The sequence below is a fragment of the Haplochromis burtoni genome, unplaced genomic scaffold (assembly GCF_018398535.1).
Source record: "Haplochromis burtoni strain Fernald_Lab_line unplaced genomic scaffold, NCSU_Asbu1 Contig_1187, whole genome shotgun sequence".
Classification (NCBI taxonomy): Eukaryota; Metazoa; Chordata; class Actinopteri; order Cichliformes; family Cichlidae; genus Haplochromis; species Haplochromis burtoni.
In genome coordinates, this window is record NW_024583548.1 from 47,542 (window position 1) to 60,581 (window position 13,040).

The 13,040-nt window shown below is 39.5% G+C and overlaps 2 long non-coding RNA genes across 2 annotated transcripts; both read right to left on the reverse strand.

Moving 5' to 3' along the window:
* Positions 1–1,219, reverse strand: LOC102288785. Its single transcript, XR_317893.3, has 2 exons — positions 763–1,219; positions 1–72 (listed from the first exon to the last, which is right to left on the reverse strand). It is a non-coding gene; the product is annotated as an uncharacterized LOC102288785 (long non-coding RNA).
* Positions 1,220–8,581: 7,362 nt separating this feature from the next.
* Positions 8,582–11,081, reverse strand: LOC121811850. Its single transcript, XR_006053538.1, has 3 exons — positions 9,992–11,081; positions 9,287–9,314; positions 8,582–8,858 (listed from the first exon to the last, which is right to left on the reverse strand). It is a non-coding gene; the product is annotated as an uncharacterized LOC121811850 (long non-coding RNA).
* Positions 11,082–13,040: the final 1,959 nt, after the last annotated feature.

The window sequence follows — 13,040 nt, forward strand, 5'->3', positions numbered from 1 at the left end:
TTTTTATTTTGGTCTACTTCTCTTACAGTATGTGCACACCTACCAGGCAAAGCACAGATGTCAGTCAAGTTCCTGAAAGTGTAAGAGCAGAAATAATATGTTAGTTGTCTGTACAGTGTTATCAGACTAACAGAAATACAAAGCCCACACACCATGATACACTGAACTTATAATTAGCTGGTTATACAGGTTATACAGCACACTAAAAGACACAGCAACCATTTTATAATTCAAACTAATTACCTGAAGTATTGCCACTTATGTAAGGCTACTGTTAGACTGTTATTAGCCTTAGCATTGCTGATAGCGCTAGCATTCCAGCTAGCATTAGCACTTCAGTTAATGTTAGCACTGCAGCTAGCATTAGCATCGCAGCTAGCGTTAGCATCGCAGCTAGCGTTAGCATTCTTACTGTTAAAACTGAGCCACAATGGCAATAATGAAGCTCATTTGTTACTTTTGTCTCACTGACTGCCAATAAATATCACAGGAATATTCTTTTTGTCAGTTAACAACTGCTAAGGCTAGTGTTAGCACTATAGCTGGCGTTAGCATTAGCATTGAAGCTAGCGTTAGCACTGCTGCTAACAGCAAAACATCATAAACCTGTATAAATGATAGTAAAGGTTATTCTTTTTTTCTTCTTCTTTATTCTTTGAACTCTTTTGAACTCTGTTGGACTTGATATCTGAGTTTAAATGTCAAATGTATTTTTACCATCATAAAAATAAAACACTGCAGTACTGAGTGTACTATACTTACCACAGCAGAGAGCAAAGCGGAATGACGACAGTTGGTCCAGTGATGGGTTAAAAACAGATGAGGCGTTCAGGTGGTGCTTGGAAATTTGATCATCAGGTTGAACAGCATTAATGAGCATATACATGACTGTGTGTTGGTCTGTATGTGTGAGACATAGAGAGAGAGGGAAAAATACACTAGACTAGTATACAAATGGGTACTTTTTGCCTGAGTATAAGCGAATGAGTGACGCACAGAGAAAGAGGGCAACTGGCATTAAACGAGCAAATAAAAAGTATGTCATCTTGAACTGTTTTATGGATTTTATTTTAAGACTACTTTGAGTGTATTCGTGGGGAGATAAACTATACAGACTAAAAACAGAGACATTAAATGAGATTAGATTATTTAAGATGTGGGAAAATCCACTACAGACAGGTAGATGCTGTGAGCTTTAATTATCCAGTCAGAAAATATTATTTTATGACTCAAATGTGATCCCTCCACTTTGATCCACACAGTTTAAAAAGTTTAAATGCCTGAGCTTTGAAAGATACGGTGTTGGAAAGAGAACAATAATGGCGACAACTTGAGGGTAAAATGATGGCTGTAACACTGTGGACACAGCAGCAGTTGAAAGAGAAATGCTTAAGATGAATCTTGGTACAGTGGCAGGCAGAGCTCGTTAAGCAGGCAGGTGTGAGCCTGGTTGCTATAGTGACTGCACCCAATGGCTCCATACACACGTACACAGACATGCACCTCACTTTTGCTGCTTAAAATGAACAGAAAAGTCAGGCCGAAACAAATCGCTCCCAAATGAAAATCATGCCGGGCTCAAAAATGCTCTTAAGAGAGACAACAGCTGATGTAGTTGTCATACCCTGTACCTTATGTATTGTACATGCAAAGGCCAGCTTCACTGGGAACTGTCTTCGTACCACTCCTTTCTGCTTCAGATTCTCCTCTGCTCTCTCAATGTACACCATGTCGTCTGCTGGTGTGCGGTTATTCTTTCCAGATGTCTCATTATCCATTTTAAGTCCAAGCTTGATGATGTGTTGGTCGTTTTCAGAGTGAACTACTCTAAGTAGTTTTCCAAAAGCTCCATTAACCAAACCATTTTGTATGTCAATGTTTCTGGTGAGCATGACACGAGCTCCTTCTGCAACTTTCAGTGTGTCTGGTAACTCGTTTTTACCTCCTTTCAATGGTCTGTCTTGAAGTGCCATTCTGCCAGTTCTAGGATCTTTTCTATAATCATCTGCATGGATGTCAATGATATGAGTGTGGAGCAGAGCCAGTGTTGAAGAGTTGTGTGCATCCACTTCTTTATTAGTTGCAAAAATGTGCAATGCATCAGTCGGACAATGGGCTGGTTCAGTTATGGCCTGTAACAACAAATTTCTATCTGCTTCGCAAAGCTCATCCAACTTTCCTTTTACACGAATTCTGTTCAGCATCTCAGCAAAGACAACATCATCTTTCTGACGCATAATCTCAGTCAGAGTGATCATCTGAAAATGCTCCCGCCACAGGTCGATCTCGGACGGGTCGTGCACACAGAGAGGTTTAGACTGTCGCACTGGGGGTAGCTGATAGAAGTCTCCGACAGCAATGACTGACATGCCTCCAAAGGGTCTCCGAGTCCCTTTGATCTGTTTGAGTCTTGCATCTACATATGCAAACAGATGTCTTGACACCATAGACACTTCGTCAATGACGATTATTTCAGCATTCAAAAGTTCTGATCTGACTTCATCCAGCTGATTGCCAAGTCCCTGAATGGGAGGTTTTAAGCTTCTAGGCAGCTTGAGAAGAGAATGCAGTGTTGTTCCAGAAATGTTAAAAGCTGCAGTCCCAGTGAAAGCAGTTAACAGGACAGTGGGTTTTGATATGTCAACGTCGTCTGCATATCTGGGCACTTTGCTCAGTATCTTAGATGCTTCTGAGTAGATGCATTTGATAAGATGTGATTTTCCTGTTCCAGCACCACCATTAATATAAAAGAAAAACTGCTCTGGATTTAGAGCACAGACTCTTTTAATGCACCAGTCTCTAACTGCATAAAATATGCAGGCTTGCTTCTTATTCAGATTTTGAAACATCTGACGTAACAATGTGGGATCAATAGCAGGGGGTTCCCTGATGGCTCTGACTTCTGTTGAAGCATCAGCCTGACGGCTGTAGTCGGGCACATCTTCCTGTTCATTTTCATTGTCTCGCTCTCTTTCTTGTTCAACAAGTGGCAACCTTACGAGATCTGATTCAGGTGCCAGATTACACCATTCGTCAGTCACACCTCTGTTCTGCTCATATTCCTCAACAGCGCTCTCGATCTCCTCACTGTTTTTCTCATATTTTTCTCTGTTTCTTTTGACAATGTGTTGCACGTACTCAAGACGGTCAGTACCTGGCAGCTGTACACAGCCAGCACCATAGAAAGCCTGATAGGTTGGCAACGATGGTGTTTTCAGTTCGTGGTCTGAACGATGAGGAAGGTACAGTTTAAGCAGTCTTCCGTAATATTGCTCTGGATGTTTTTCTTGTGAGCAGCGGTGAAATCTGATGATAGCAGGCTTATCATTTTTGCGCCTTTGCACAAACCCCATCTCATTGAGAAGGGGCAAAACATCTTTACCTTTTTTCTGTTGGCCATAGACAATCCTGCAAGTAGCAGCAAAGTCTGCCATGCACATCTCCTCATACTCTGGTGTTTCAGGTCTGGCTTTGTATTTGTCATTCAAAGATGTCATCCAAACATTGGAAGACTCAGGTGTTGTGTTGTCCAGAACTGACAGGGGACGACTCATTTTCACAGGATTATCATCTGTTGGTATGAATATTACAGCACGTGAGCATTGCTTCATGTGAAGACCACATGCACGAGCAACACACTCCTGTGCACTGATCTCTCGCTTCTTTGAATATGCCTGCATGACGGCTCTCATTTCATCGCACTCATTTACACTGTCTTTATGGGAGTTCTCAATGACAGTTTTCAGGTACTCAGATAGCCCGCCCTCTTTTTTTGATATATATTTCATTAAATAATTTGCAGCACCAAAAGCATCTAAAACAAAGCTTATGTCGATATTACTGTTCCAGGCTTCAAGCAGATGTGGATTATAGCCGTTTATCCAAGAGTCTTTTGGATCACGCTTTAGTATGATCGTACTCCTCATGTTCATTTTATTCAGGTATCTCTCATATTCTGCATGTGTCAACTTGCATCTTTCCAAGAGCTGCTCTAAACTCATGGAAGCAGTTTCAGGTTCATTCAGCAGCTGGTTCAGTGGTCTGAGCTTGTTCTTTGCCGTTTCTACTTCCAGTGCATCATCCTCACTGGGTCTTGTGATCATTGTCTCATTGCAGGGTGGTTTGGGAAAACCAAAACGGCACCCGGAGCTTAAACTCCTAAAGCACGTCTTTGTGTGGTTCTTACTGTGTTTTTGCACTTCTGTTACTTTTTTGTACAGTTCAGGTTGTTTATGTGGATCAGGCAGCTGAGCTGTGATGTATTTGTTTATAAAATCAACAACAGTTTGCTCATCATCCTCCTCAAACACAGGAGCACCTTCTACCCACAGGAGACAGTGTATGTGTGGGCTTCCTCTGTGCTGAAACTCAACTCTGTAAAAGTAGTCAATGACTTTGCCAAGTGGCTCTGCGGGAGATAAGAGTAAATCTCTGAATAATGCTTCAACTCTCTTGTCAAACATGCGCATTGTTGTGACAGGATTGCTTCTCAGGATGTCACACTTTGCCGACCAGTCGAGTCCTTCAAAATTCACTTGTTCACCTTGCTGCCTTGTTATTGCCTCGATCACTTCAGGCCAGCGCATTTCAGCAGCTGAAAATGTGCAAAAGAACGTGGGAGTTCCCAACTGTCTGATCATGGCAAAAAGATCTCTTGTTGTTTTCTCCCAATAGGCTGGGGTTCCTCTCAGAGGCTGCATGAATCTCACTGCATCTTTATTTCGCACCAGTTTCTCCACCTCATGTTTATCTTGTAACATGCCTGAGGTTATTTTTCTACCATCTCTGGTCAGAGGCTTTGCCTTCCTTAACTGTATCGTCATGCTGGAAGTAGCCAAGTGTATTTCAGTCACAAACTGTGCAAAGAACAAATAGTTTGTGTCTTTGGCAAAACGATCATCAATGCAGAAAAGTCTTGATTTGAAATACCCACTGGGGGATACTTTGATCAGCCTTCTTTCATCAAGTGTGTTTTGGCCTGTAGGAAACTGCACAGGGAAGGCCATGGCCTCCAGTTTAGGTGTTTTGAAAAAACTTATTGGATTGTTTCTCTCTGCAGGAGCAACAGAGTAGATTCCTTCACTGAAACATAATATCTCCTCAGCCACATCAGGGGGCTGCAAACAGGACTCGAGTGCAAAACCACCATTAGTCAGTCCATCTGCTTGCTCTGAATCATCTCTCATCTGTTCATGTGATTCTTCACCATCACAGGGTAACATGTCAATATCCTGTTCATTTTTATTTTGTGCTTCACTCAGTGCATTTTTCTCACAGCTGTCAATTTCCATTAAATCAGCCTCATCATAATCGTCCTCATTCATGTTTTCATCATCATCATCATCATCTTCATCAGGAAGTGTTGGATCACACAGCTCAGCATCATCTCTGATGCTCACATCCTTATACTGTGGATGAATCTGCTTGAGTTTATGCAGTGCTTGCACAAGTTTAGACCAGCTTACAGTCTGAAACAGCTGATGACCTTTGTAAGACAAGCGTCTCTTCAGTTTTACTCTCATCACCTGAGAATTAATTCTCAATCGAGGCAATGCTTCAACAGTTTCCTGTACCTCTGATGGGACACAGACCACATTTCCTCTAATTGCTCTTTGTCTGCCTTTGGGAAGAGGAATGATCTTGGCAAATGGTATGCACTTGGCTATGAGATGTCTCTCCAGTATGTTGAGATCAGACAGTTCAGGTGGAATATCAGCAAGATCCAGTTTATTGGCAACAGCAAGTGCTGGCATGGATCCATTTTTAAGATGATCGTGGCAGGTGTGACAAATCCACTCTCTCTTTCTCTCATCGGGAACATTGCACTGCTCATTTCTGCAGTTTTCATCACAAACATGAACAAATCTTCCAGTCAAACATGTTGCAACTACATGTGGGTTTTTGACATACTTTGACCTTGTGCAGGGTCGCACTTGGTTTGGAAATGAAGCCTTGAAGCATACAGTACATGGGTATGATGGTCCAGCTTTGATTTGTGATTTGAACACAGATATGGCCTCGTTGATCACACTGTTGTCACTCTCTTGGGTTTGTCTGTTCACCCATCTGTATTTCCTTTTTATTTTCATTGCACATCTCATGTTGTGCATAATCCTGAATGCAAGATTACTTTGATACCTGTCTCGCATTAGTTGTTTCATTAGTTGTCTGTGTCTTACTCTGAATGCATTGTCACGTGCATAACGCTGAGTCACTCGAGATCTCTGTCTCTCTCTGAATTCAGGGTTTTCTTGATACCTTTTAGTTATATAGTTTTTTTGTTTTTGTCTAAATTCAGCATTGTCACAGTAGCGTCTTTTAATATATTGTTGTTGTTTCTTTCTGAATTCATCGTTCTCACAGTAGCGTCTTTTAATATATTGTTGTTGTTTCTTTACGTAATCTCGTTACTATTGTGTTTCTAATCATCATTTCAGAACTCCAAATATTGGTTCCTGATTCTTTTCTAAGCTAATATAGCTGTGTTCGTTGAATCTCATTTTCAGTAGCTCAATATTTCTTTTTCTGTCTGAATTCATCATTTTCACAGTAACGTCTTTTCATATACTGTTGTTGTTTTTGTCTAACTTCAGGATTGTTTTTATATGTCTCGCTTGTGCAAGATTTTTTCTTTTCTTTGTAATCTTTATTTGAAGCATACTTTTGTTGTTCTTTCCTTTTTTGGTTTTCTTTTCTCTGATTTCTGGGTTTCTCTGATGCCATTAATCTTCTTTTCATTTTGTTCCTTTGTTGTTTATTAACTTTTTTCAGTTTTTGTAAAACTATATCAGAAAGGTCACAGGCAGCAACATTTGTTATGGCAGCATTTGATTGACATGAAAAAGCATCACTTGATGGAAGGAAACTTAATTCACTGCATAGTTCTTCAGTTGGTATATTAGGAGGTTCATTCTGATCTTCATATGATGTGAACTGAGTCACGTGGACTTCTTTTTGTTTCACCAGTGGCGTACAAATGGACATTTGACAAAAGATATTTTCAGTCGGATCAGTGGTTGTGTTTCTCCTTGGAGTAGAGGGGTTTGCTTCATCAACAGTTGTATCAGAGTGAGTAGGTGCCACAGCAGTGGCAGCTGTTGGTCTGCAGACTGTGTCTGTGATAGTATCACTCAGGTTGACTGTGCTCATACTGTAGAACTGCACAGGCTTCAGTTCATAGTTACAAGAGGGTGATATCTCCATCATTTCATAAGAATCTTGTAGCCTCTTAATCATGTCACTGAGGAGTGTGAATTTCAGCATCACAGCTGTACCACGATTACGTGACTGTAGTAGTAGAGGAAGACCACTGGGTGTTCTGGGGTGTGGGTCAAAGAAACCATATATGCCTGATGTGGATCTGAACACTGCGATACACAATCCACTCATAATCAGTAAGGCATACTGCACATCTGACAACAGGCAGCTCAGTCCTGCTTCTAAGCTCAGAAAGGTATCTACTGCCTCCTCTGGAGGTTCTTCAAATGTCCCATACCGGGAAGGCTGTGTCATGTTGACATGATACATAGACCTGCGAGCATCAACTTTGTCTGGCAGCTCATCGGTTGCCAAATGAATATTTTTAGGAAATCTTTTCTTGGCCTCTTTGTACATCACATCACCTTTATCCAAGACCAGATTAAGGTCAGCTGTAGTCATGTTTTCATTCTCATGAAGGAAAGCAAGAAATGTGAGTGAGTTACATGTGCACTGCTTGTTTCTGGAGTCTCCATATTTAGGATGAGCCTGGCTGCGAGATGCACAGACATGTATAACAGAGGGCTGGTTTTCAAGGTTCAGTCTTTCTGCATGAGATGGTCCTGCCACATCACTGTGACAGCCTCTTTTCAAAAAATCAGCATAACCCACCTGTGGGTCACATGACACCTCATGTTGTTCATTAAATTCATGCTGCAGTCCACTCTTTACAGCATCAGCATAAGATACCTGTTGTACATGTGCAGGAACATGTTGACCTGCCTGTTTGACACTGTCAGAATTGGTCTTTGTAGACACACTGTCTTCTGCAGAGCTCTGAGGAAAATCAAACTCAGCTTGTTCACATGTTGGTACTTTGTGAAACTCATGAAACTTTTTCCAGCGTTGTTTTGCAGCTTGTGACTTTTTCTGCTTCCTTGGCATTTTCACACACCTGCAAGTGTTTCTTAGTCTTTAGAAAATATGTTCACAAGATAAGAGTGGCACACACCAGGAGATGTTGTCTTTGTTTTTATATTTCAGTTTTTATTTGTCTTAAACAGTTGTCTTTCGTTTGACAGTTTGTTCTTCAGTTGAGAGAATATTATGCACTCTCTTTATTGGCTTGGCATTTTTCAGCAGCAAGCCAAGAGTGAAAAACAGGTAGAGAGAAAATTTAGAAGAGAGAACAGGCAGAGCAGGAGAGACACGGCTGGGAAATCACAATCAAACCGTGAATTAGTTTTCTTTGTTTGTTCAGTGTTCTAGGTAGGGTTTCACTCTTCTAATTGCGTTTAGCAGGCCGAAAAAGGTAGATTACAGTGAAACAGAGAACCGGTTAATCAACCGCAATTCTTTTATTTGCTGTTGGGATTGCATTATGCTTTGTTGGCTTGGCGTTTTTCAGCAGCAAGCCAAGAGTGAAAAACAGGTAGAGAGAAAATTTAGCAGAGAGAACAGACAGAGCAGGAGAGACACGGCTTTAAATCAAACCGCAATAAGATTCTTGGTTTGGCAAAATTTCTCACAAACCACAGAGTGAAATACAGATGGAAAGAAGGCAGAGACAACAGGTGGAGCAGGACAGAGGATAGAGGGGTTGGGGGGTTGGGATGTGAGAGAGAAGACTGGAGATCTGGTCCTTGTTCTTCTTCTGCACACTGTGAACAAAAAACAAGAAAAAAATAATTTTATTAAAATTATATCACATGGTAATTGTATGAACTAATTGTGACTACTGAAAAAGGACAAAACAAATATTCAAGCTAAACTGTTGTCGGCTGCCATGTGCAAAAAGTTGCATAATTGGGCACTTTTTAAAAGAATAAATATTTAATTAAATTCAGCAATAATATTTTTAAATACAAATATGATTGAGTGAATCATTAATTAATCACATGTAGTGTGACTACAAAAATGTACGAAAAAAATATTTTAGCCCAATTGTTAAGCTGCACTTATGTGTATTTATTATAAAATTGTGTTTAAAAGGTCTAGCACAAAGTTTGAACCCATCACTTTACATCTTATATTAGTCAGATTATTTTATTATTTTGGTCTACTTCTCTTACAGTATGTGCACACCTACCAGGCAAAGCACAGTGTCAGTCAGGTTCCTGAAAGTGTAAGACGAGAAATAATACGTTAGTTGTCTGTACAGTGTTATCAGACTAACAGAAATACAAAGCCCACACGACATGATACACTGAACTTATAGTCAGCAGGGTAATTATAGAGTAATATAGCACACCAACTGATACAGCAGCCATTTTACAATTCAAACTAATTAACTGAAGTATTGCCACTTATGTAAGGCTACTGTTAGACTGTTACTAGCCTTAGCATTGCTGCTAGCGCTAGCATTCCGGCTAGCATTAGCACTTCAGTTAGTGTTAGCAATGCAGCTAGCGTTAGCATTGCAGCTAGCGTTAGCAATGCTACTAGCGCTAGCACTCTTACTGTTAAAACTGAGCCACAATGGCAATAATAAAGCTCATTTCTTACTTTTGTCTCACTGACCGGCAAGAAATATCACAGGAATATTATTTTTGTCAGTTAACAAGTGCTAAGGCTATGTGCTATAGCACTTGCATCTAGCTAGCTGTTAGCATTAGCATCTGCTAACAGCAAAACGTCATAAACGTATATAAATGATAGCGAAGGTTATTCTTTTTTTTTTTTTCTTTGAATTCTTTTTAACTCTGTTGGACTTGATATGTGAGTTTAAATGTCAAACATGTATTTTTTCCATCATAAAAATAAAACACTGCAGTACTGAGTGTACTGTACTTACCACAGCAGAGAGCAAAGCGGAATGACGACAGTTGGTCCAGTGAAGGTTAAAAACAGATGAGGCGTTCAGGTGGTGCTTGGAAATTTGACCATCAGTTTGAACAGCAATAATGAGCATATACATGTCTGTGTGTTGGTCTCTGTGTGTGACAGACATAGAGAGATAGAGGGAAAAAATACACTATACTAGTGTACAAATTGGTACTTTTTCCCAAGTATAAGCGAATGAGTGACATACAGAAAAACAGGGCAACTGGCATTAAATGAGCAAATAAAAAGTATTAAATCTTGAACTGTTTTGTGGGTTTTATTTTAAGACTACTTTGAGTGTATTCGTTGGGGAGATAAACTATACAGACTATAAACAGAACATTAAATGAGATTAGATTATTAAACGTAGTTAAAAGGTGGGAAATAACTACAGACCGAATAGATGCTGAGAGCTTTAATTATCCAGTCAGAAAGGATGATTTTGAAGTCATCAACTGACTCCAACTGCCCAGATCTGAAAAACCTTTGTGCCAATCACAATGCTCTACTTAGTTGGCATATACTAACTAGTGACAAACTATTAATCTGTGGCAAAACCCTGTCAAATCTGTCTTATTGTACTATTGAAAAAGTTAATCTTACTACAATCTAACATTTTTAGGTTTAACCTTGGCAGAGTGAGAGAGAGCTCGTTAAGCAGGCAGGTGTGAGCCTGGTTGCTATAGTGACTGCACCCAATGGCTCCATACACACGGACACAGACATGCACCTCACTTTTGCTGCTTAAAATGAACAGAAAAGTCAGGCCCAAACAAATCGTTCCCAAATGAAAAGTATAGTCGTATTGACGAAATTCTTTCACCGTGAGCGGCAGCAATGTCTAGTCTACCTAATTCTCAGTTTTCATGCCTGTGGAGTTTATTATATGGACGTGGTGACAGTGAAAGACACCATGCTCTTCTGATTTTCAAACGAACCTTCTGAGCCATTTTAACATTAGAGTCTATGGAAGAGTTGGAGGGAGGAGGCTGTGCATTGGTGACATTTATGAAAGAACCATAACACCTAGTACAATAGTAAACACATTGGATGAAAGAGGACAGCATGGCTACGTTTTGAGGGTAAAATCATACCTGTAGAGCAAACGCTGCGGACACAGCAGCAGTTTTAAAAAAGATTTTAAGATTAATTTTTTTGCTCCTCTCACTCTAGCAGTTGAGCTGTCTCACTCTAGCCCCAACATTCCGTCCCATACACACCCATTATAAACTCTGAAACGGGTGAAAAAACATCATGAAACTTAAACTGGAACTGAAGAAAAAGTATAATAGATATTGAAAAGATAAATACAAGTTGAATAGTTGAATGTCTTGTCTTCGTTTTAAAGTTTGAATGGTGGCTCTATGTCAATGTATGTGGAAGTAGTAAGAGTTTAAAAATGAGTAAGTTGAATGAGGATTTGAAGGGTCTCCCCATTGAAATACATGGGTAAATTTTTGTTGAATAAAGTTGAATAAAATTAAAAATATAAATGTTAAAAATGATGAAAAATAGAAGCAGTGTTGTCCAAAAGAATAGGAATCTAACGGTGTTTGAATGGTTTTTCTAAGTTGAACGGTTTTGAAGGAGTAGGACTTACAAAAAACGTACGGAATAGATAATAATAATATAACTAGAAAGTGCATTTTCTGAAGAAACTGCAGTGTGAATGCTTGAATCTGAATGTATGCACTGAAATGAATTAATTGCTGAATTTAGAGTTAAAAATATTGAATGAGATAAAAAAAACAAAAACGAATTTAACCTGAAAACAAAAGTGCTGAACTGCTAAAAGCTGAAGGTTACACAGAAGAAGAAGTTGGAAAAAAGCTGAAAATGTTTTAATTGTAAATTAGAAAAACCTAAGAAATGAGAAAAGAACATTTAGAGTCAGAAAACATCTGAAAGAATATTAAAAGGTCATATTCTTTGAATCACTGAATGACTAAAATGTGATCCCTCCACTTGGATCCACACAGTTTAAAAAGTTTACATCTCTGAGCTTTGAAAGACAAGATGTTGGAAAGAGAACAACGATGGCGACGTTTTGAGGGTAAAATGATGGCTGTAACACTGTGGAGACAGCAGCAGTTGAAAGAGAAGTGTTTAAGATGAATCTTGGCAGAGTGGCAGAGAGAGCTCGTTAAGCAGGCAGGTGTGAGCCTGGTTGCTATAGTGACTGCACCCAATGGGCTCCATACACACGTACACAGACATGCACCTCACTTTTGCTGCTTAAAATGAACAGAAAAGTCAGGCCGAAACAAATCGCTCCCAAATGAAAAGTATAGTCGTATTGACAAATTCTTTCACCGTGAGCGACAGCAATGTCCTAGTCTACCTAATTCTCAGTTTTCATGCCTGTGGAGCTTATTATATGGACGTGGTGACAGTGGAAAGACACCATGCTCTTCTGATTTTCAAACCGAACCTTCTGAGCCATTTTAACATTAGAGTCTATGGAAGAGTTGGAGGGAGGAGGCTGTGCATTGGTGCATTTATGAAAGAACCATAACACCTAGTACAATAGTAAACACATTGGACGAAAGAGGACAGCGATGGCTACGTTTTGAGGGTAAAATCATACCTGTAGAGCAAACGCTGTGGACACAGCAGCAGTTTTAAAAAAGATTTTAAGATTAATTTTTTTGCTCCTCTCACTCTAGCAGTTGAGCTGTCTCACTCTAGCCCCAACATTCCGTCCCATACACACCCATTATAAACTCTGAAACGGGTGAAAAAACATCATGAAACTTAAACTGGAACTGAAGAAAAAGTATAATAGATATTGAAAAGATAAATACAAGTTGAATAGTTGAATGTCTTGTCTTCGTTTTAAAGTTTGAATGGTGGCTCTATGTCAACGTATGTGGAAGTAGTAAGAGTTTAAAAATGAGTAAGTTGAATGAGATTTGAAGGGTCTCCCCATTGAAATACATGGGAAATTTTTGTTGAATAAAGTTGAATAAAATTAAAAATATAAATGTTAAAAATGAGAAAAAGTAGAAGCAGTCATGTCC